The sequence below is a fragment of the Ovis canadensis genome, chromosome 3 (genome assembly GCF_042477335.2).
Source record: "Ovis canadensis isolate MfBH-ARS-UI-01 breed Bighorn chromosome 3, ARS-UI_OviCan_v2, whole genome shotgun sequence".
NCBI lineage: Eukaryota > Metazoa > Chordata > Mammalia > Artiodactyla > Bovidae > Ovis > Ovis canadensis.
Genome location: NC_091247.1, coordinates 46,419,620 through 46,445,208, shown reverse-complemented (window position 1 = coordinate 46,445,208; position 25,589 = coordinate 46,419,620). Strand labels below are relative to the sequence as shown.

Below are 25,589 nucleotides of genomic sequence, written 5' to 3'. Positions count from 1 at the left end.
GCCGCTGCTGGGGGCGGGGCGGGGGCGAGACGGGATGGCGCGCGTGCGCAAAGGTGTCCCCTCGAGCCGGACTCCTTCCCGGGTGCCAATGTGGATGTTCCAGTCGTGGAACTGGGCGGAGCGAGGGGTTTGATTATGGCCTGGCCGCGGGAATGGGGGCCGTTAATCTTTCACACACGCATAACCAGCAGGGCGCATAAATCAGCGAGGCTTTCCTTTGAGGCCTGACCCACTGCAGGCGAAGAACCGCGGAGGAGTGAGAGGCGAGGCCCAGGCTAAAAGATCGGATCACATGCCGGACACTGTCTGCGTAGCGTAGGGCGGGGAAACCCTGCGGAAAAGCCAGAGTGGAAGGACCGAAAGCCCAAACACTACCGCTCCCTTTGGCTAGATACCTAAGTTTATGGTGATAAATTAGTAGCTTTGCTATAGAAGCCAATTTCAAGTCCCAGAGTGGACAAGAATCACATACTGTTTTGAGAGAGTAATACCTCCATGGGAGACCTCGAAGCCCAGTAAGGCTCCCAGATTTCCTGACCATTTGGTGAATGATGTTCAGAGGAAAAATTAAGATATGTCCATCTATGTAACTCTTCAGGCTTAAATACCTGTTTATCTTAAATTACAAAATTAAGTGATGGAAACTTTGTAGTAGTTTATAGTGACCCATTGGCTACTATTCATTATCGTTTTAAATTTTTCTTAATTTGTAGGTATCAGAGAGCCTTTTGCTATTTTATTCTTGGAGTATTGTAAATGAAAAATTTTATATCAAAAAACTGCAAAAAAAAAGCTTAAATATAATGACATATATATTAATAAAACTCCTAGAGGAAAACGTAGGCAGACCACTCTATGACATAAATCACAGCAACATCGTTTTCAATCCATCTCCCAGAATAGTGGAAATAAAAGCAAAAATTAACAAACGGAACCTACTTTAACTGAAAAGCTTTTGCACAGCAAAGGAAACAATATTATTACTGCCTGAGCCACCAGGGCATCCCAATAAGCAGAGAAAATATGGGAAATCGCATGTGATTTATTTTTTTATTTCTTTTCCCAATTTTCTAGCACCCAAGCCCCCATGTAAAACTATAATAGAGGTAAGCTGTGCATGTGTGAATCTGGCCTTCCGCATCGCAGCAAATGTTTTGGGAACTAATTTACAAGATAGATTACTGCCCAGGAATTTGGCCACTGGGTGGCAAATATACAGTACAGATGCAAATAACACTGTGATGTGTTTGCAAACACAACTGATATATTGAAATCAAGACCTAGAAATTTTGGTTGAAACTTACTGTCTAATCCCAGCCAGATGAATTGACTACTAAAACCAAACAAAAAAAAAATCAACATTTTTATAGGATTTAAATAAAGACTCAGTATTTCATAGCACAGTTTTCAAAATATCCAAGCTATGGCCTAAAATCCAGCATTCCAAAAACCAGGAAAATCTAAATTGAGAAAAGACAATCAAGAGACACCAATGCCAAAAGGACACAGATTTTGGAATTATCCAACAAAGATTTTAAAGTAGATATTGGAAAAATATTCCAGACACTCTTGAAATGAATAGAAAGATAGAAAGTTTCAGCAATGAAATAGATGAATTCCACTTGTGGAAATTGGAGAAAAACACAATAACCAAAACCTGAAAAATACAATAACCAAATTTAAAAGTTCACTAGATGGCTTCAAGGGCATAGTGGAGAAAGCAGAGGAAAGAGTTAATGACCTTGAAAGTAGATCAATAAAAATTAACGATTTAAAAGATCTTAAATGATCGAAAATAAAAAGGATAAACCCAAAGCACACCCAGACACATCTTAATCAGACTGCTTAAAACTAAAGGCAAAGAAAAGTTATCAAAAGAGATTTTTGTCTAGAAATCTAGAGAATGGGAGGGAAACATGTATTATATAGGGAACTATTATTCAAATGAAGATGAGTTTTTCATTAAAAAACATAAAGGCCAGGAAACAGAACATTTTGAAATGCTGAAAAAAACAATGCAACTCAGAATTCTATATCCAGCAAGAAAAATCCTTTAGGATTAAAGTGGAAAAAGAAACAAACATTCTCAGGTAAATGAAAATGAAGAGCATTTGTTTCTAGCAGACTTGCTTTAAAAGAATTGCTAAAGGAAGTTTTTCAGGCAAAAAGGAAATGATACTAAAGGGAAACTTAGAACATTGGGAATGAAGAAAGAGCAACAGAAATGGTAAATATAAAATTACTCTTTTTGTGTTGTATAAATCATGTTTCATTGTTGAAAGCAAAAATAATAATATCTGATGGGATTTTCATTGTATAGAGGTGTTATACATAGGACAAACTATAATACCCTACAAAAGTGTGGCTATATGATGGTATTTTTTTATAATCCACTTAGAGTAGTAATATGTTGATTTTATCTAGGCAGTGAAAAATTAAGTATGTATATTATAATCCCTAGTGAAAGTGAAAGTGAAGTCACTCAGTCGTGTCCGACTCTTGGCAACCCCATGGACTGCAGCCTACCAGGCTCCTCCATCCATGGGATTTTCCAGGCAAGAATACTGGAGTGGGGTGCCATTTCCTTCTCCAAAAGAGTAACCACTAAAAATCTGGATAAAGAAATATAGTAAAAAAAATCTCAAAACATTAAAATGGAAAACTAAAAAAATACACAAATAAAGAGCAAAAGAGGCAGGACAAAGAAAACAAAGGAACAAAAAACAAAGAAATCAAACAGAAAACAAATAATAAAATGGTTAACATAAACTTAAAGACATCAGTAATTACATTATGTTTAAAGGACCTATATGTGCTTGTGTGCTAAGTCATGCTAAGTTGCGTCAGTCGTGGCCTACTCTTTGCAACTCATGGACTGTAGCCTGCCAGGCTCCTCGGTCCATATACCAACTAAAAAACAGAGATTGTCAAAACTGATCAAAAAAATTCATGACCCAACATGTGCTGTATATGAGAAACTCACTTCAAGTATGATTTAGAGGTTAAATAGTAAATAATTTTAAAAGATATATTTTTAAAATTCTAATAAAAAGAAAATTGGAATGGCTATATTACTATCAGACAAGGTGGCAGAGGATGAGATGGTTAAATAGCATCACCAACTCAGTAGACATGAACTTGAGCAAACTCTGGGTGATAGCGAAGAACAGGGAAGCCTGGCATGTTGTAGTCTGTGGGGTCACAAAGAGATGGACATGACTTAGTGACTAAACAACAACAAAAACATAAAAGTCGACTTCAGAGCAAAGGAAGTGACCAGGGTAAAGATTATTTCACAACAATAAAGAAGTCAGTTAATTAAGCAGACATTGTTTATGCACCTAACCACAAAGCTTCAAAATACATGAAGCAAATCCTGTCAGAAGTAACAGAAGAAATATACATATCAACAATCATAGCTGGGGACTTCAGTACTTCTCTCTTGGTAATATACAAACTAGGAAACAGAAAACCAACAAGAACTTAGAAAATAAAGATATAAAAGAATGTAATACCAGAGCTTAGAAATTTATCATTCCAAAACTACTGTAATTGAAATAGAATTTGGAAGGATTTGCCTAATCATCATTGTAATCAAGAATCCAAGAAGTAAAGATGCAATGTAATAGTGCTAATGAGTTTTTTTTAAAAAAAGAATATCAGTTAGATCTAATTGACATTTGTACAACACTCCACCCAACAACACAATACACATTGTTTGCAGGTGCCCAGGGAAGATTTACCAAGATTGACTATATCCTAGGTTATAAGTCATAATATATTAAAAGAATTAGAAATAATGCAAAGTATGTTCTCTGACATAATAGAATCAATAGCAGAAACACAACAAGAAGCTCTCAAAACACTTGGAAATTAAGCAATATACTTTTAAATAATCCCTGGGACAAAGAGAACGTCTTAAAAGAAATTAGAAAATGTTTTTGAAGTTTAAAAAAAGAAAAAATACAATCCAACAAAATTTGTGAGATGTGGCTAAACCAGTGCATAGAGGAAATTTTACAGCATTAAAACGCTTATGTTAGAGAAGAAGGATGGTCTCAAATCTTTGACCTCAGTTTTCATTTTAAGAAAACTAGAAAAAGAAAAGCAAAAATAAGCCCAAAACAAGAAGAAAGAAGGAAAAAATAAAGATAGAGGCATAAAAATTAAGTTGAAAACAGAAAGGTAGAGAAAATCTATAATCAAAAAGCTGTTCCTTTGAAAGAATCAATACAATTGATGAAACTTTATCAAGACTAACAAAAAAAAGAGAGAAGACACAAGTTACCAGTATCCAAACTGAAAGAATGGATATTACTAGACTCCACACACATTGAAAAGATAATAAGAGAATGGTATGAACAAATCTGTACATGTAAACTCAACAACTTAGATGGAATGTACCAATTCCTCAAAAACCAAATACTACCAAAACTCATCCAACATAAAATAGAGAGGCATGAAGAAAGAAAAAGCTTGAACTCATTGTATGAGGCCATCGTTACTCTGATTTAAAAACAAAGATATTACAAGAAAAGGAAATGAGCTCAGTGCCCCTCATGATCATAGAAAAATCTTCAACAAAATATTTACAAATTGAATTCAGTAATATAAAAAAAGAATAATACATCATGACCAAACAAGGTTTATTCTGGGAATGGAGGGGGTGTTCAGTATTGACAATTTAATCTGCCAATTTACTACACTAAAGAAGAAAAACTACATGACCATTTAATTGATGTAAAAAAATAATTTGAGAAAGTTAAATTCCAATTCATGATTAAAAAAAAAAACTTTCAGGAACCTAGGGATAGAAGGGACTTTTCTCAACATGATGAAGGGCATCCTCAAAAAAATGTACAGCTGACATACTCAGCAATGAATGGCTAACTGCTTCCCCTTAAGATCAAGGCAAGGCTATCTCTCTCATCGCTCTTATTCAACATCATTGTGGAAGACCTAGGCATTAGAAACAAGAAAAAATCAATAAAAGGTATATGGATTGTAAAGGAAGAAATTTGAAGATGACTCGATTATCTACAAAGAATACTCCAAGGAATCTATCTCCTCCACCCCAACAAATCTTCTAGAACTAGTGAGTTTAGCAAGGTTATACGGTCAAGACACAAAAAAATCAGTTGTATTTTTTTGTAATGAAATGAAAAATCAAAAGTTTTAAAATAATATTTATAAAAATTCAACAAAGTGAAATATTTAGGTATAAATTTATCAATATATATGCTCTAAAGTGGCAACTATTTTAATTTGTCTCAATCCCCTCTCATAAATGATTTTAGGATCATTGAACATTTATGTTTTTATATTATGCTTCATTTACATTTTTCTTTTTCATTTACATTACAGTTTGCTTCATTATACATTTTCTTCAAAATGGAATTATTTTATTATTATTTTATTATATTATTGACATTTTAAGGGCTGTCTAATGCCAAAGAATGCTCAAACTACTGCACAATTGCACTCATCTCACACACTAGTAAGGTAATGCTCAAAATTCTCAAAGCAGGCTTCAGCCGTACGTGAACCTCGAACTTCCAGATGTTCAAGCTGGTTTTAGAAAAGGCAGAGGAACCAGAGACCAAATTGCCAACATCCGCTGGATCATTGAAAAAGCAAGAAAGTTCCAGAAAAACATCTATTTCTGCTTGATTGACTATGCCAAAGGCTTTGACTGTGTGGATCACAATAAACTGGAAAATTCTGAAAGAGATGGGAATATCAGACCACCTGACCTGCCTCTTGAGAAACCTATATGCAGGTCAGGAAGCAACAGTTAGAACTGGACATGGAACAACAGACTGGTTCCAAATAGGAAAAGAAGTATGTCAAGGTTGTATCTTGTCACCCTGCTTATTTAACTTATATGCAGAGTACATCATGAGAAACGCTGGACTGGAAGAAGCACAAGCTGGAATCAAGATTGCCAGGAGAAATATCAATAACCTCAGATATGCAGATGACACCACCCTTATGGCAGAAAGTGAAGAGGAACTCAAAAGCCTCTTGATGAAAGTGAAAGAGGAGAGTGAAAAAGTTGGCTTAAAGCTCAACATTCAGAAAATGAAGATCATGTCATCCGGTCCCATCACTTCATGGGAAATAGATAGGGAAACAGTGGAATCAGTGTCAAACTTTATTTTTGGGGGCTCCAAAATCACTGCAGATGGTGATTGCAGCCATGAAATTAAAAGACGCTTACTCCTTGGAAGGAAAGTTATGAGCAACCTAGAGAGCATATTCAAAAGCAGAGACATTACTTTGCCAACAAAGGTCCGTCTAGTCAAGGGTATGGTTTTTCCTGTGGTCATGTATGGATGTAAGAGTTGGACTATAAAGAAAGCTGAGCCCAGAAGAACTGCTGCTTTTGAACTGTGGTGTTGGAGAAGACTCTTGAGAGTCCCTTGGACTGCAAGGAGATCCAACCAGTCCATTCTAAAGGAGATCATTCCCGGGTGTTCATTGGAAGGACTGATGCTGAAGCTCAAACTCCAATACTTTGGCCACCTCATGCGAAGAGCTGACTCATTGGAAAAGACCCAGATGCTGGGAGGGATTGGGGGCAGGAGGAGAAGGGGACGACAGAGGATGAGATGGTTGGATGGTATCACTGACTTGATGGATATGGGTTTGGGTAAACTCCGAGAGTTGGTGATGGACAGGGAGGCCTGGCCTGCTGTGATTCATGGGGTCACAAAGAGTTGGACACGACTGAGTGACTGAACTGACTGACTGAACATTTTATCATATTGCTATAGCAGTATAATATAGGAAGAAGAATGTGAGCTTTTTAAACAAGTCTGAATTCAGATTGTAGTTTCTAAAAAACTAGCGGTGTGACTAGAGGTAGGTGACCTTTCTCAGCTCAACCATGATAAAATACCAACTTTTCAGGAGTGTTAGGAGTTAAATACAATGATATGTGTAAAATACCTGATACATGGTAGGTTCCCAACAAAGTAATCATTATTAATATCTTAATTTTAATCTTTCTCCTATATTTTGACATTTAAGATTGTTTCTTAGCAGAGTATTTATTCTGGAGTCCAAGAATTATTAGTACTCCCTTTTTCAGTATCTTGGTTTTCAGGTTTTTAAATCTTCAAACATTATGCCAGCTTATTAATAAACTGAGCAATGCTTGTAAGCGTGTTTGCCTGTAGTTTAGTTGAAGATATAGGCAGCCCTACAAAGACAGGTGAGAAAACAGAAGCATAGACCTAAGAGGCCGCCCTTCCCCAAGTGGAGAAAGTTAGCATGCAGCAAACCCATGGTGGGGAGGGGGTTGGGGGGCTGCAGTGGGGGGATGGGGGGGTGCGGTTATCACTTAGCCTTATTCTGCCCAACTAGATAGAGGCTATATTCAAATTCAAACTGGAGCATAGCTATCAGAAGATAATTAAAATCATCAAAATGGAAGTGATAGTCTATTGGCAGCTTTCTGCTATTGTTTTGTTTGTTTGGGTTTTGTTTTTACTTTTACTTTCTTGCGTTTTAACACTTTCTGACCCTGGCAGAGTAAACGATACTCTTTTTTTTGTAAGATAAATTTTGGTATAAATTTTGGTAAAGAACTAGCTAAGTATTGTACTGGGCTTCCCTGGTGGCTCAGACGGTAAATAATCTGCCCGCAACGCAGGAAACAGGTTTGGCCCCTGGATTGGAAAGATCCCCTGGAGAAAGAAATGGCAACCCACTCCAGTAATCTTGCCTGGGAAATTCCATGGACAGAAGAACCTGGTGGACACAGGTTCATGGGGTCACAAAAGAGTCAGACAGGACTTAGCAACTAAACAACCACAAAGTATGTTTCTAATACATTAAAATTGCCTTTAGCAATGCTCTCATAGGCTATTAATATAAAGAAGTTACATCGCACTATTATTATTTGTTCTACAACCATGACAATTAATTGGTTTTTATTAAAAACTTCTTTATATTAACAGCCTATGTGCACATTTTCAATGAGCACAATATACAATTTTTATAATTCTTTTCATCTTTTCTATGTTATATTTGCTCTGGTTACATTTATTGAAATGTAGAAATAAGGGTACAGCTGATGCATTGTACATGAGAATTTGAAGAAAATCATAAGGTGTTTCTGATACCTGTTGAACATTTAGAGTTGTATGAAACAATGTTTAAGAATTTTAATTTACAAAAGTAGATTAATTTTACAAAGCCAGATTAGGAAAAGATAACGTTTAAGATATAGCCTTTTCAGTGATTTTAAGTAGTTTTAAATAAGGGTAAATTTTTATAGTGCTTAGGAAAAAATACATTTCTCAAATCATAAGTCAGAAAGATAGCACTATTTAGTGAGTAAAAAATATTTTAACCTTTGAATTTCTTTCCATATGTTTTAAGCAAACTGTCCTTATTTGATTAGTCATATTTCAAATCAAAATTGTTAGATATCTAATTGCTAGACAATGAATCTAGTCTAGAAGGTTTTTTGTACAAATAGCTGAATGATATCCAGAAGAAATCATTTTTTCTAGGGGACCAAAACAGCATGATTCCCCTTTCCATAATGAGCATTTAATTTCTTTCCCTTTTATGGACTAGCAAAGAGGCAAAGGGGTATTTTACATGCTGATACTAATGTATGAATCAAGAAATATTTGAACTTTATATTATCTTCATGTATTAAAAAAATCTTTAAAACTCACAGCAGATATTGTCATTTTTACAAGCATTAAATATTATGTCTTTACTTAGGTGGTTTTCAATTATACTTTCCCTGTGCACTCAAATATTTAGCACAAATAGCTCCATGGAGATGACAAAATGCAGCTCAAACACAGTTCAGTTCTTTCTTCTCCAGGATGTGTGATCTGTTTCCATGGAAATTTCATGTTGACCAAGAATTGTAGAAATACTATATGCAAACATATCTCAGAAGCAAACCTTTTTGGAGAATATTTGTGATTTAATTTGAGTCACTCCATTAAAACTGTTCAAATAAAAGAAGACTTTTTTTCTTTAGCATAGACCATTCTACAATTTTCCTTAGCTTTAATGTATTAGTCTAATAGATTTGGAGACTATAAGGACCTTAATAAGTCTTCTGATGAGAGTAAAATTAAATCTTAATGATTTAGGTAAATGTATTCATTTGAAAAAGATGATGGACTTAATATGAGCAAGGTATTGTTGGGATGCTGAAAGGAATACAAAAATGTACATAATATGGTATAAAATGAGGTGTCTGCAGTAAAGTTGACAGTGTGCTTTGGTGTGTAGAGGAGGAAGGGAATGTTTCTGATTGGGATGATCAAGGAACTCTTCTTGGATAATACAGCATTTGAACTGGGTCTTGACCAATTCACAAATTAAGGAGAGAGTCTTCCTGGTGAGGGAAACCACCTGAGCAAAGGCACAAAGGTGGGAAAGCAGAGGGTACAAGTGGGGAATGACCAATCCAACTGGCTGAAGTATAAATGAAACAAGGAGGTAAAATGAAAAGGAAAGTGGCAGGTAACTTGTAGGGCCTTGAATGCTGTGCTAATTTGGATATTGTGTTCAGTAGCAGTAGTGTTCATTTAGGTGCTAATCATCTGGACTATCAACAATAATTGAATATTGGGTAATGAGAAACTAAGAAACGGAGTAGATCACTATTTTGAGAACCATGGTACTGAAAGGGGCAAAAACAGCAAAGTAGCTTGAAGAACTAGCAGGCTAAAAAATGGTTTGAGAGGATATCCTTGGTGGTCCAGTGCTTAAGACTCCAAGTTTCTACCGCAAGGGCCACAGATTTGATCTCTGGTCAGGGAAATTCCAAATGCCATGCAGAACAGCCAAAAGCAAAACAAAATAAAAACAAATGGAAAAAAAATGGTTTGAGAGATATAGTAGCTTTAAAACATGTTGTCAAGTTTTTTTTCTAAATTCCTTTCTTTTAAGGATGGACACTCCCAAGGAAATGGAAATAAAAAGCTAAAACAGACAAATGGGACCTAATCAAACTTACAAGTTTTGCACAACAAAGGAAACTATAAAGAAAACAAAAAGACAAACAACAGACTGGGAGAAAATATTTGCAAATGATGCAACTGACAAGAGCTTCATTTCTAAAATATACAGACAGCTCATACAACTTAATAACAACAAGAAAACAAAAAACCCAATCAAAAACTGGGCAGAAGACCTAAATATACATTTCTTTAAATAAGACATACAAATGGCCAACAGGGACATGAAAAAATGCCCAACATCAGTAATTGTTGCAGAAATGCAAATCAAAACTACAGTGATTCACACTGTTGTGCAACAGAAACTAACACAATATTGTAAAGAAATTATACTCCAATGAAAAATTAAAATTTTATTTAATTGCAAAAAAAAGTGGCTGGACATAAAGTCTAAAGCAGGTAAAAGGGCATGTGAAACTATAAGGGGGGCAATGAACTAAGACTCTGAAACTGGGTCTTCTACAGCAACCATAATCTGTATCACACATTTCACATTTTATTCATAAACTACTGAAATTATCATGTAACTTTTTTAGGGTGTGAGCCTAGTTGCCCTGACAATATCCCAACTCTGAGTAGTGATCATGGTTTATACTTTTTGTACTCTCCTAGCAACTAGCGCATCGCTCCATTCTACATTTGTTGAATCAATGAATATAATCATTCCAGTATTCTCTCTGTTTTCTACTAATTTTTTTTTCTTCCTTCACAATAAGCCTCTGATTGAGGCTAAAGATCTGCTCCTTTTAGAAAGTTGAATGTGTTCCAGCCTTGTCTCTAAGAGCCAGTATTTCTGGATGTTTTTAAGAAGCATTACATAGTAATGAAAAGGGGGACAATACCTGGTTGGTTAAAAATAATAAGCCTAATTATGCCTATGTGAATTAACTTGAAATAAATCTTGGATGATTTCTCTTCAGTCTGACAAAAATCACAATAAAAGTGAAAAGGTTTAGGGGAAAAATAGATAGATGAGCATTCTTCTGGAAAATCAGGGGAGGCAGAAGCTCCCGTTAGAAGAATCACACAGAAGCTAGGATTTGAAGTGGCTCCCCAGCTGAATGGGACATTTCTGTATTCTTTACCTGGTGCACTCTTCTTTCAATTGTTTTCCTGGAAGCAATAAGCTTGTTAAAGTCTGATAAAACTATTGCAAATAGGCAAGAAGAAAAAAATGCAAGTAGGTTTCTAAATCACCGAATAGAGTCAGTGATTGCAATGATATTAATATATAAGCAGTTCTTCAGATCTTTACCACCTGCCTTTCTGCTCACATTCCAACTCACCTTTCCCTCAGTTCACATTTTTCTCTATCAGTTAGTGAATTGACATTTTGAAATACACGATGATAGAACCAAGAGGTTCAGTTTTGGAAGTCACTGCCTTTGTTGATGAGTTTACGTGATTATTTGAAGGTTTTATTCAAATGTTGAATATTTAAAATGAAATATTTGAATATTTATTTTTATTATAATGAAAAGAACTTGGACTTCCCTGGTGGTCAAGTGGTTGGGAATCTGCCTGCCGGTGCAGAGGACATGGGTTCAGTCCCTGGTCCAGGAGGATTCCATGTGCCGCAGGGCAACAAAGCCCAAGTGCCACAACTACTGAAACCCGCATACCTCAGATCCCATCCTCCACCACAATGAGAAGCCTGAGCACCACAAGTAGGGAGTAGCCCCCACTCATTGCAACTAGGGAAAGCCTGTGTGCAGCAGTGAAGACCCAGCACAGCCAAATAAATAAACTGAAAACATTTAAAAAATAAAATGCGGAGAAACCAAAAATGAATGCATTGATTCCAGTGAGAGCAAATTTAGGATTTACATATTCAGTACAATTTAGACAAAGGTGTAAATTATTTGACTGTCTAAAAGGACCAGAACTTTGCCACAAACAGATGCTCATTGTAAAGAAAAAGAAACCAATGAAAGAACACGTAAAAAATGCTGGGACTAAATTACTAAAAATTGTGCCTGAAATTGAAGTATAATTAGGGATTGTATAATTTTTAAGTCTTCTATCATGTTAGTCCTACTTTCAGCCAAATAATACTTGTGGACAAAGAAAGAACTGTCTGTATTGTGTTGTTCTGTGTTCCAGGAGGTACCACAGAGACAGGTAAGCAGAGCTGCAGGCCTCCCACCTCTGTTTCAGCTTCTGCCAAAATGAAGCTCATTTTCTGATTTACATTCTGGATTCTGAAAAAGATTTCTTGCAAAGAAAGAGTTTCCATACAACCAAACTCTGAAAATTATGGCCCTGTCCTGATACAGTGTTTATACAAGAACATATAGTGGTTCAGTTTTTTGGAGGGACTACGTAGCAATATCTGTTAAAATCTAAGCTATCACATTGTTTGACTCAGCAATTTTACCTCTAGCAATTGTTGTTGTTCAGTCACAAAGTCTTTGTGACCCCATGTACTGCAGCATGCCAGGCTTCCCTGTCCTTCACTATCTCCCTGACTTTGCTCAAATTCGTGTCCATTGAATCAGTGATGCCATCCAACCATCTCATCGTCTGTCGCCCCCTTCTCCTCCTGCCCTCAATCTTTCCCAGCACCAGGGTCTTTTCCAATGAGTTGGCTCTTCGCATCAGGTTGCCAAATTATTGGAGCTTCAGCTTCAGCATCAGTCCTTCCAATGAATATTCAGGGTTGATTTCCTTTAGGTTTGACTGATTTGATCTCCTTGCTGTCCAAGGAACTCTCAAGAGTCTTCTCCAGCACCACAGTTCGAAAGCATCAATTCTTCAGCATTCAGCTTTCTTACCATCCAAATCTCACATTTGTACATGACTACTGGAAAAAACAAGCTTTGACTATATGGACTTTTGTTGGCAGAGTGAAGCCTCTGCTTTTTAATATGCTGTCTAGGTTTGTCATTGGAGAAGGAAATGGCAACCCACTCCAGTATTCTTGCCTGGAGAATCCCATGGACGGAGGAGCTTGGTGAGCTACAGTCCACGGGTCGCAAAGAGTTGGACACGACTGAGTGACTTCACTTCACTTTCACTTTCACTAGGTTTGTCGTAGCTTTCCTTCCAAGGAGTAAGCGTGTTTTAATTTCATGTATTTCATACAAATAATCATTCAAAGATAAAAAGATACATGTACAGGATTTTTATTGCAGCATTGTTCATAAAAGCAAAAGGTTGAAAAATTGCAAGTATTTATACATATGGAATTGGTTAGCATAATGATATTCATGTATTGGGATGTTACATATTCTTTTGAAAGAATGACATGGAAAGGTGTCCAAGATATATTAAGCCTAAAAAGCAAGTTATAAAACATTATGTTTCCATTTGTAAGTCAAATAATGTCAACAAATAAAACCATTGCTTTGACATGTGCAAATGGGTAGGTGTTACCTTACTTCTCTCTCTCTGTTTTTGTTTGGCCATGCCCAGTGGCTTGTGGGATCTTAGTTTCCTGACCAGGAATCAAATCCAGGCTGTTTGCAATGGAAGTACAGAGCCTGCCAGAGGGAATTCCCTTTACTCCTTAAAATTACTGAAAATCATAGGTTTACTTGTTTTAGATATCTTTATCATTGGGCTTCCTGGGTAGCTCAGCTGGCAAAGAATCCTCCTACAATGCAGGAGACCCTGGTTCAAATCTTGGGTTGGGAAGTTCCCCTAGAAAAAAGGGATAGGCTACCTATTCCAGTATTCTTGGACTTCCCTGGTGACGTAGATGATAATGCCTGCAATGCAGGAGACCTGGGTTGGAAAGATCCCCTGAAGGAGGGCATGGCAACCCACTCCAGTATTCCTGCCTGGACAATTCCCATGCACAGAGGAGCCTTGTGGGCTACAGTCCATGGGATCCCAAAGAATTGGGCACGATTGAACAAGCACAGCACATCTTTATCATTGGCAAGATATTTTCTTATTTAAGTACAAGATTGTGCATGCCTGCTAGGTCGCTTCAGTTGTGTCCGACTCTTCGAGACCCTTAGGAATGTAGCCTACCAGGCTCCTTTGTCCATGGGATTCTCCAGGCAAAAATTCTGGAGTGGGTTACCATGCCCTCCTCCAAGGAATCTTCCCAATCCAGGGATCTGAACCTGTGTCTCTTAGGTCTCCTGTGTTGAGAGGTAGGTTCTTTACCACTAGTGCCACCTGGAAAGCCCAAGTACAAGATTATCTTTATTCAACTTTGGAACTATGTTGGGGTTTTCCATAACTGCTCTGTCTGAAAGTCTAATTTCTTGTTATGAAAGAGTGATTAATTAAACTTATAGTATTGTGGGTTGTAGAGAGTGAGAAAAATAACTTTAAAGAGTTTTTATAATTCTATAGGTTAAGAAGATTATCAACATCAACTATAGAATTTAGTGACATGGTGTAACAAAATATAAGTTGACCCCTCAAGCCCTCACAAACACAATATCTTAATCACATTCAAAAGAACAGTGATTTTTGCAAATTGGTACAGACGGGATTTCCATAATTTAATCTTAGAGAGCTGCTCTGTCTTCGTTTTTCAGTCATTAATTGGGTTGACCAAAAATAACAGATTTTGTTCATACAAACATATTGAAAGGAACTGTAAAATCATGAGACTTTGTTGTTGTATGTGTGATCAAGTCTTTCATGCCTTAATTTCACACTGGAAGATTTCCCTTTCTCTGCCTCACTACCTCCATCACAGAAAAACACAGGAAAAAGGGGTGTTCAGAACACTGGATGTTTCCACAGACATGTGGGGCAGAATTGTCAGGATAAATTTTACAAATCAATTAAACCAACACTGTCAAAAGTAATAACAGAGAAATGAAAAGTATACATTCCTTGTCTCATTCCAAATCCTAACAGAGGATTGTAAGTGCTTTAAAGACAGTCCATTAGAAAACAGACCATGGTTTTACTTGCCTTATTCTAACTAGGAAGATTGCTATCTCACTCTATACTTTTTGCTCCCTGGAGAGATCACAATGGTGAGACCATGGAAGGCATAAGGAACACTCATCATCTGGAAAGCAACTTAAAGCATAGGTTCTTGTACAACAGAGCTCAGGCAAATTCACAACATCATAGACACAGGAACGGGCTTAAGAAGGAACTTTACCAACCAAGAATCTGCAAGAGAAGGTACAGACAGAGGTCACACAGGGGCAAGGTGCTCTGTGGGGACATGTCATAAGTGAGCATTTCGATGAAGGGACATCCTCTCTTCTTCAAGACCAAAGCTGTAAACATTCTTGTCAGTGGCGTTCATGCAGACTACTTGCTATCAGACTGTGTAGACGTCAACTGTCAAGAATTACCTGAGAGAGCCAGCTGCTTGTGTCTGGACTCCTTGGGTGTCCATGGGAAGTTGTGACCCCTCCTGCAGGGAGGGAGGAAGTCACCTGTGCCAAGGAAAGGGGAATTTGGAAGAAATAGGGAGACTGCTGGTCACAGCTGGTCAGTTGTCCAGACAACCCAGAGTGGTCTCCTGAGGTCATCTGCAGACTATTCTGTTTCACCACTAGGACTGGTCAGACATCTCTTTACATTAAAAGACACAGAATTTAGAATTCTGCTTTTATTAAAAATTTAAAATGCTCATTTCTGCCACAATTGTTTGTAATCCTGAGAACCTTTTGAGGGGCTTCTGTTTTATGCCAATCGGAACAAAATTTAAATATTTTAAAAACTGGCCTTTAATTACGAATTTTAAAGATTCTTATTCAATGCCCTTCTGGCTTTGGCTCTCAGTGTTTCTCCTTGGAGTTTTGTCACTTACTCATTGCCACCTGCTGGATGAAAAAAGAAGTGCAGCTGAACATTTGCCTTTTCCTTAACATACCTGTCAGCCCTTCTCCGCTTATAAATCAGACCCTGTCCTCCAAGGAGTGGCGCCTTATTGCCCCAGGTGAAGGCAGAGGAATGTAGTATGGACTCAGGAAGAAGGAGGTTCTCTGACCTTTCCACTCCTGAGTGTGTTCTGCAACCTGCATTCATCCCTTCACCCCAGGGGTTGGGGGTGGGTAACTTGATGAACGGGATAGCAGCAGGTAAATTCACTGACTGCTCCCGAGAGCCAAGACGAGTACCTGTGATGATAAGACTGGCTGCTCCCATACATCCGCTGTTGAGATCAGAGCAGCTTTGATAGGTTTCTGTACCCTGTGGACTGGAGAAGGAAATGGCAACCTACTCCAGTACTCTTGCCTGGAAAATCCCATGGATGGAGGAGCCTGGTAGGCTACAGTCTATGGTGTCGCAAAGAGTCAGACACGACTGAGTGACTTCACTACCCTATGGACAGGTTAGGTTTACTTATTTAGGCTAATGTCAGATGACCTTAGGAATAAAAATCAGAGAAAGCTATTTTCAAGGCTGTTCTTAAGATATAAAATTAGGCTTAAACAAGAGATTTGAAAACTTGTTCACCACAGACCACTAAAAGTTTTCATGCCTCCATGAACACCTCAAACTTTTTGTTTCAAGAATATTGTTGTTGTTCAGTCACTAGGTCATGTCAGAGTCTGCGATTCCATGAACTGTAGCACCACTGTTTTCCTTGTCCTTTACTATTGGAAATTATTGTTCAAATCTGTCACTTTTCCTATTGAGCTCCAGTTCAGGTAACCACAGTGTGTCCCCTGGACCTCTCTCATCCCAGCCCGACAGGTCTCTGCTTCTGTCTTAGCAACCGCCAATCCATTTTCTCACTGCAACCAGGACAATCATTATAAAATGGATGGACAGAGGAGCCGGGTAGGCTGCAGTCCATGGGGTCGCTGAGAGTTGGACACGACTCAGTGACTTCACTCTCACTTTTCACTTTCATGCATTGGAGAAGGAAATGGCAACCCACTCCAGTATTCTTGCCTGGAGAATCCTAGGGACCGGGGAGCCTGGTGGGCTGCCATCTATGGGGTCGCACAGAGTCGGACACGACTGAAGCGACTTAGCAGCAGCAGCAGCAGCAGCAGCAGCAAGTGTACCATTGCCATTTTTGAAGTCATGACTTTAATAAGCTTGGTGTGGGGGGCGGGGGCGCTTCCCCAGTGGCTCACTGGTAAAGAATCCACCTGCCAGTGCAGGAGATACGGGTGCAATCCCTGATCCGGGAAGATCCCACATGCCTCAGAGCAACTAAGCCTGTGTGCCACAACTATTAAGCCTATGCTGTAGAATCCGAGAACAGCAAATACTGAAGCCCACATGCCCTAGAGCCCAGGCTCTGCAACAAAAGAAGCCACTGCAGTGAGAAGTTCACACACCACAACTAGAGAGTAAAAACTGTGGGGCCACTCAGGGGCTGCCCTAGTCTCCATCTTTCTTTCATTTTAACCTTTTCCTGTCATTTTCAATTCTTGCCATGTTAACCCACTTCCATTTCCCAAGCACTGGCCTCTCTCTCATTTCTGGGCCTTCACATGCATGTACTCATATGCACTGTAGACTCTCTGAACAGCTGGCTGATTTGTATTCACTCTTTAGGCCTCAGATTCCTTTCACAAGAGATGTCTGGTCTCCCAAGGCTGGTGGGGCTCTGCTCCCAGTCCACACCCTGGCCAGCACCAGGAAAGCACCATTTTCACACTGTCTATGAGAAACCATGTCCTTGTCACCACTCCATTTACACTGCACAGTTCTGGAGGACAGGGAATGGGTCTTGTTTACTTTTGTTTTCCCAGTGCCTAGTACTGTGCCTGGCAATAGTAGGTGTTCAAAAAACAAATGTTGCATGAATACATGAAATAGCATATTTGAGACACTTAATTTCCAAGAAAAGAAAATGTATGCTGTAAATTTTACAGAGTAAATCAGAATCAATGTCTTTCTTTAAAACTAGGTTTTTTGGTTAAAGAGGAATTCACAACTTACTCTCATAATTTTACTTTAAAAATACTGAGGCAAGAAATAAAAACGTACCCTGAGCCCATCATAAATGAAATGACTCATGAGACTCATTTAAATCTTTCTTTCCGAAGACTTAACTTAATCAACAGAATATATTACTTAAGAATGAGATTTTCACGAGACCAAATACTATTATGAAAAATAAGTGTGATTTTACACATTTATTAAAACTGGCCATATTTATCTAATCCATAATACTCTTTCCCACTAAAGAAACTGTCAAAATACTTTGTTTGAATAAAGTTGTAGAACACTTGTTTCTTTCTTTGTTTTTTAGTGTTTTTTGTTTTTTTTTTTTAGCTTTTCTCCTTTTTTAATCAATGACTACCTTATACAGCTTCGGGAATCTGGACAAAGAAGACGCTGAGAAGAGGCCTGGTTCCGTGTCTGAGGATCTCTGAGTGAGTCTGCATCAGCCAGTGGACCCCAACTAGGCCTGTCCATGGTTTGGGCACAGCAGTTTCCTGAGTAAGAGCCTGCCCCACCCTCAGGGTAGCACCCCAGTCCAAAAAAAAAAAAAAAAAACAAGGCCCTCCAGGCTTCAGCCTCTTTCCAAGGCCCTCAGGAAATAGGTTAGATTCTGAACCCGGCCTGGGAGGAGGAAGTTTACAAAGGGCAGGCAAGATCAAGTATCCAGGGATCCCAGTGATTCCTAGGCACTCTCCTGCCCTTTCCTGACAAGGGAGCAAATAAATAGACCTTCAACTCAGGAACAGAGGTGTTGGAGCAGGGACACCCTCCCCTGGAAGTTAGTAATTAAGTCTCATGTTAAAAACAAACCATCCCCAGCCCCTGCCAGTGTCTACAAAATCCTAAAGGATTGGGTGAAGGGCTAGCCTGCCTGGGGGTATACAGCACCCAGCCCTGCAGGCTCCTGGAGAGGCTCTCATGTCTGTTCTCCAGCTCCTGGGGCTCCCTCCTCTTTGGGGGTGGCTCCAAGAAGACTGATGGTGGCTTCTTCATCGAGTAGGGAGAGGCTGGGCCACCCACCGCCAGAAAGTGTTTCTTTTTCTGAAACAGTCTCTATAGGCCCTGGTGGTTGCCACGCACATCCAGGTCCCAGATAATGGAGGCACTTGACAAGCTGTGTCCAGGTGATGAAGTCATCATCTTTCGCAGTTTGGATAAAGGCAGTGTAGGTGTGGCCCTCTGTGCCTGGCAGGAAAAGGGTCTTCACAAGGGTTCTTGCTGTGGTCGAGAACCTCGGCTTCATTGAGCAGCCTGTGAACTTCCACTTCATAAGCGTGCTTCTTCAGACTGTCCATGTTCCTGAGCTGGACACCTGGAACTGTGTTGAATTTGTGTTTCTGTGAGTAATCCTCATGGAAGCAGCTGTTCATGCTGAGGCCAATGATGCCCAAGTGGTAGGATCAGGACACATAAGGGATGTTGCACTCTGTACCTTGGCATTGTTCCAGCATCGGCATCCACGTATCCCAAGCCCAGAGCTTTTCCAGTGTGGACCACTGGGGCTCAAGCTTCTCCTTGTACAAGGATTTCTGAGCACCCAGCCCAGCCTAGGCATGGTCTCCATATGGCACAGCAGTGCTGGGTCCTCAGCTGTGTGCTCATAGCCCTGGTCATTCCAGGGAGAGATCCAGTGCAAGCCGTCGTCCTCCTCTAGCAGCTGGATGGATTGGCTCAGGAAACTGAAAATATCCACAGCAGTGTCCAGGTCCTCCTTCCAGAACCACAGCAAACCTGGCTTCCGGAAACAGGTTGAAAGTGGCAGTGAGGCTGGCCTTGTTGTGCTGAGACACACGGGTATTCTTGACACCGACGGAAGTGTGCTGGATGCCCCTTGGACCAAACAGCATCCACCACAGCAGTAGGTTCCTCATAGTAGCCATCGATGAAAACTGTTATCATCTGGAAAGACAACCTCCGGGCTGAGGGTGGAGAACACAGCATCCTGCACAGGTAGCTGGGCCGGTTCCCTGCAACGACAGCCACAGGCGCATTGTCTGGGGGTGGGTCAGGGCTGAACTTGGAAGGCTTGGGGTCCTTGCAGCTGTACCCATTCTCGTCGCCCTTGATTTTGCTGCAGAAGCAGCGGCTGTGACGGTTCAGCTCCGTGTCTGCCCAGTGGCATACCTTCATCTCTGCCTCTTCAGCTGAGCTTAGTGGCACAGCTGTCTTCAGCAGAACTGAACCCCCGCAGGAGGAGAGGGCAGGTGAGTCAGAATGTTTCTCCGCAAGGATAGGACCTCCTTTTCATTCCACAAAGGCCCAGGTGTCTCTCCAGCCCAGGACAGGGCCAGCCTGGCTGTCGCGCCTCCTCAGCAGAGCCTTGGCTGTGTCCTTGAGATGGAAGGAGCCCTTGTCCTTAATGATGCAGATGAACCCCCGCCCAGGTGCCACCATGTTGAGGAACAGCAACCATGGCCTCACCTATATGAGGAGCGAGCATGCCTGCTAAGTCGCTTCACTCGTGTCCTACTCTTTGTGACCCCATGGACTGTAGCCCGCCAGGCTCTTCTGTCTACGGGATTCTCCAGGTAAGAGAGTGGGTTGCCATGTCTTCCTCCAGGGGAATCTTCCCAATCTAGGGATCGAACTCAGGTCTCCCATATTGCAGGCAGATTCTTCACTGTCTGAGCCACCAGGGAAGCCCAGGTCAGTTTTTACTTCCCAGTAAGATACCGCTCCACTTTTTCCACACCCCAAAGGGCTTGATGAGGGGGCTGGGCTTCCAGTCATCCATGCTGTATTGGGGGGCAGGGGGTGCGGGGGCGGTCACCACTGTCCTGGCCAACCCATGCCTGCAGGAATGGCTCGGGGAGCCCAGGCCCCGCTGAGGCCCGCACAGCTCTGCCCAGCGCACTGCAGCTTCCGTCTATTCCATGCCCCTGGTGGCCCCACCCTGGCCCACACTTGTTTTTAAGAGACCAGAAAGCAGGACAAGTTTAAATTCTGGGCCTCCAAATCAAATTTTGGGAAGACTTAACAGCATCAAAATTACATTATTGTTAGTCATGCCTGTTCTTCTCTTATCGTGGGGGCCCCCAAATACCCCCCAAAGGCTGTAGGACTCCAGCTCTAACTGTGAAACAGACACAGTTCTGTGCCCTGGCATGTGGCAAGGACTCTGAGGTCACAACCTGGTTTCATGATGAGGAGATAATGACTGCAAGTGATGAATGGTAAGGGCTTTATGTTCTGTCTGCAAATCATGATGGGAATCTCATGGTACAAGATATAAAACAACTTGTTCTCAAATATTGCTTTGCCATCTCCACTGCTCATTAACTTAATTTTGTGGGAGTTTCTGGATAAAGACAAACACTTTTATGAACGAATCACAAATGTTATTATACAAGTCTTTGGAAAATGCAATTCTATTGTTATATTTGAAAATAGTCATTGCTTTTCTTTGCTTTCCAGAGATAACTATGTTTTCCAAGGACAGCAAAGGAAAAATGCAAAAAGATATCTCCTGGTATTCTCATCGTGGGAACTTCCCTTCAGCTATTAATACAAAATGTCAGTGTAGTAGGCTAGGTGATGGCCCTGGAGATATCAGGTCAAACACCCGGAACCTGTAAATGCTGCTTTATCTGGATAAAGGGACTTTGCAGATGTGTGGTTTTTTTTTTTTTCTTCCAGATTTCTTTTCAGATGGGGAGATAATCCTGGATTATTGGTTGTCCTAAATGCCATCAATACATTTTTGTAAGAGAGAGGGAGACAGATATTTGACAGAGACATAGCGAAGGTGATGTGAAGATGGAGGCAGAGATTGGAGTGATGTCATCACAAGCAAGAAAGGTCAGCAGCCACCAGGAGGTGGAAGAGATGGGAACGAATCTTTCCCTAAAACCAGAGCAAGAAGGGCCTGTGACACCTTGATTTTTGACCCAGTGACACTAATTTCACACTTCTGGCCTCCAAGACTATGAGAGACTGTTTGTAGTGATATGTGACACAGCCACAGGAAACTGACACAACTAGGGTTACCGAGGGGCTAAATGGGCTTCCCTGGGGGCTCAGTGATAAAGAATCCGTCTTCAATGCAGGTGACATGGGTTCAATCTCTGGATTGGGAAGAGCCCCTGGAGAAGGCAATGGCAACCCACTCCAGTATTCTTGCCTGGAGAATCCCATGGACAGAGGAACCTTGCCAGCTACAGTCCATGGGAGCTCAAAATAGTCAAACATGACTTAGCGACTAAACAACAACATGGAGCTAAATGTTTATTTTAGTGGATTTTGATTATAATCCTGAGGATTCATTCAACAAATACTGATCAAACACTTACCATGTGTCACTAGACTATAAGCTCCATTGGGCAAAGATTTTTGTTTAGTTCACTATATGCTTAGCATCTGGAACAGTGCTTGGCACATAGCAGATGCTTATAAATATTTTGGAATGATATTTGCTTGCCACTCTTCTAGGCCCAAGGACATAGTAGTGAACAATGTAGATGACATCTCTGCATTTGGGATGCTTACATGTTAGTGGAAAAGAGACAATAAATACACAAATAAATATATTACATTATGCCTAGTAATGATCAATGCTCTATGGGAAAAGCAGAGTAAGAGAGACTGGTAATGTGAAGTGGTGCCTTTTTAGACATAGAAGTTAGAAAAGGCTTATCAGAGGTGACATTTGAACAGAAGACTGAATGAGGTGAGAGAGCAAGTCTGGTGACAATCTGGAGAAAATGTTACAAGCATAAACAAAGGCATGTGCAAAGGTCCTGTGGTGGTTAAAGGTTTGGTGTGTTGGAGGAACAGGAGGACCAGCGAGACAGTCAGTGTGGCTTTGGAGTGGAATGTCTAACAATGGGGCTCCGGGAAATTAGATCAGAGAGGTGGGCACGGCAGGATCTAGATCATAAGGGACTTTTTTTTGGTTAGGACTTGAAGTAGGTATATCTAATTCTCTACCAAGAATTTATTTGTTGTTCAGTTGCTAAGTTGTGTCTGACTCTTTGCAACCCCATGGACTGCAGCATGCCAGGCTTCCCTGTCCTTCACTATCTCCTGGAGTTTGTTCAAACTCATGTCCATTGAGTTGATGATATCATTCAACCATCTCATCCTCCATCACCCCCTTCTCCTGCTCGCAATCTTCCCTAGCATCAGGGTCTTTGTCCAATGAGTTGGCTCTTTTTACCGGGTGACCAAAGTATTGTTAGCTTCAGCATCAGTCCTTCCAATGAATATTAAGGGTTGATTTCCTTTAGGATTGACGGGTTTGATCTTCTTCCAGTCCAAAGGACTCTCAAGAGTGTTCCCCAGCACCACAATTCAAAAGCATCAATTCTTCGGTCCAACTTCCACATCTGTACATGACTACTGGAAAAACCATAGCTTTGACTTTTGTTGGCAAAGTGATATGTCTGTTTTTTAATACTAGTTTAATGACTAGTTTGTCAGAGCTTTTCTTCCAAGGAGTAAATGTCTTTTAATATCATGGCTATAGTCACCGTCCACAGTGATTTTGGAATACAAGAAAATAAAATCTGTCACTGTTTCCACTTTTTCCCCATCTATTTGCCATGAAGTGATGAGACCAGATCCCGTGATCTTCATTTTTTGAATGTTGAATTTTAAATCAGCCTTTCTACTCTCCTTTTTCAGCCTCATCAAGAGGCTCTTTAGTTCCTTTTTGCTTTCTGCCATTAGAGTGGTATCATTTGCATACCTGAGTTGTTGCTATTTCTCCCAGAAATTTGATTCCAGGTTGGAATTCATCCAGCCTGGCATTTCACATGATGTACTCTGCATGTAAGTTAAATAAGTAGGGTGACAATATACAACCTTGATGTACTCCTTTCCCAATTTTGAACAAGCCCATTGTTCCATGTTTGGTTCTGTTGCATCTTGACCCACATACAGATTTCTCAGGGATAGGTAAGGTGGTCTGGTAGTTCCATCTCTTTAAGAATTTTCCTCCACCAAGAATTTATAAGTGATCACAGATTTTCTGACTTTAACTAGTTAAGAGAAATGTTTTCACGTATCTACCTTTCTCCTCATCCTTTTCTTCTTCCAGGCCCTAAGTTTTAAGTTTGTTGTTTGGCTTTATGGATGGATGGTGAGTTTAGGTTGTCTCTTCTAGTGGGAGCAGAGACTGGATTTACAAAGGCTGTTAATAGTATTGTCTTTGAATGAGTAGCACTGTTGTTCATCATGACACATTAACAGTATATGAAAGATTCTGCTCAGACCCTGCCTGGTGAGAGGAATTAGAAAAGACTTGCTTTGTGGGATAAATTATTTCCAGAATTCCTTTCAAACAGAACATATGATTACTTGCAAAGGTTAAAATGACTTCCCTCATACAGAAAACACTGCAATGCACAGGACTTTTCTCTGTAGCTAGCTCATTTATGTGATAGTATTATTTTCATTACTCAGTCTCCTCCCCTTTCCCAGTGGTTTCTGTCAGAAATGGACATTAGTCATCTAAGTTAGGATTTGCATTATTGCTGGCTAAAAATATTCTAATGAATAATGCTAATGTTGGGAAAATTACTCAACAGTCCAGCATCAAGTGCTCTAATCTATAAAACAGGAGTGATTCTGTTTGCCCTATCTACTCAATGTACTCACTGAAAAAGTGCTCTTTTTATTTTGCAAAATGGACTGTAATCCAGAAGATGGTATTATGTCAAAAGAAAGAAAATTAAGTTGAGTAGCTTGGGGCATTTCCTATAAACCATTAGAGCACTGTCAAATTTGCAAATAACAAAAACTATTTTCTTTTTTAAACAACTATTTCAAATACATGCATTCAATGAGTATCACAGAATTAGCACCATTGTCAATTTTTGCCTTTATTCAGTCATTCAACCAATATTTTTTGAGCACCCACAATGCACCAGGTACAGTAATTGGCAAAATGGTCACAAGCCCTGCCCTCGGGGAGCTTCATAGATCCATCTCAGAAGTGACTTCTGAGCAAGGTGAGAACACCAGTCTGGTTATTTTGCTGTTAGTTTTTTTTTTTTTTGAAACAAATGCCACTAGTTTGACTACTTATCTTATTCACTAGTCTTGTCAAGTTACTTTTGTCAGTATTTTAAAAAATTAACTTGTTCTCGAAGAAGAAATATTTGGCACCACTGTGATACTCAAAAGAATACACCCTAAGCTCAGAAATCAATTTCAAACCAGAAGGAGTGTTCTAAGTATGTGCTTATCCACATACTTAGTGGCTCAAAATATACTGAGAACTATTCCTCTGAAGGAGCCATCACTTCTTAAATAAATGCATGTTGAGGTTCTATTTTAAAGCTCATGTTACTGTTTTTAGCCCCTGCTTAAGAATCTGGCGTTACTTTACATGGAGCAGGCTTCAGATATGGCAGTGACTACAGTTGCTCCCTATTATTCTGTCAGTGTCATTGTGAAATCTTCATATTAAACATCTGGGGAATGGCAACATGAACCATGTCTTAAAATCAGAGGAAAGACTAATGGTCTTGAAATTTTAAAAATAGTTCTCAGTTTTTATTTAGAAGCAAATCTCTAGGGAAAGTGTTATGAGTAACTGATTTGAAAAAATTTAAATCATGTGTATTTTTCACATGAAAGCAATTTTGCTTTCCACATCTTTATTTGAAAGAATCAAATCTCACATTTGTCAGATGAAATTGCTGCTTAAATTATCTGAGATGACGTTCACATTCTTTTATGGAAATCAAATTTTGTGAGGTTGTAGAATTACTTTAGAAATGACAGTGGAGTCTTCACTCTTCCAGGAGAGAT

At 39.7% G+C, this 25,589-nt stretch overlaps 1 pseudogene; it reads right to left on the bottom strand.

The window, feature by feature from the left end:
* Positions 1-18,750: 18,750 nt before the first annotated feature.
* Positions 18,751-20,274, bottom strand: LOC138436249 (protein O-linked-mannose beta-1,2-N-acetylglucosaminyltransferase 1 pseudogene; annotated as a pseudogene).
* Between the last annotated feature and the right edge of the window lie 5,315 nt (positions 20,275-25,589).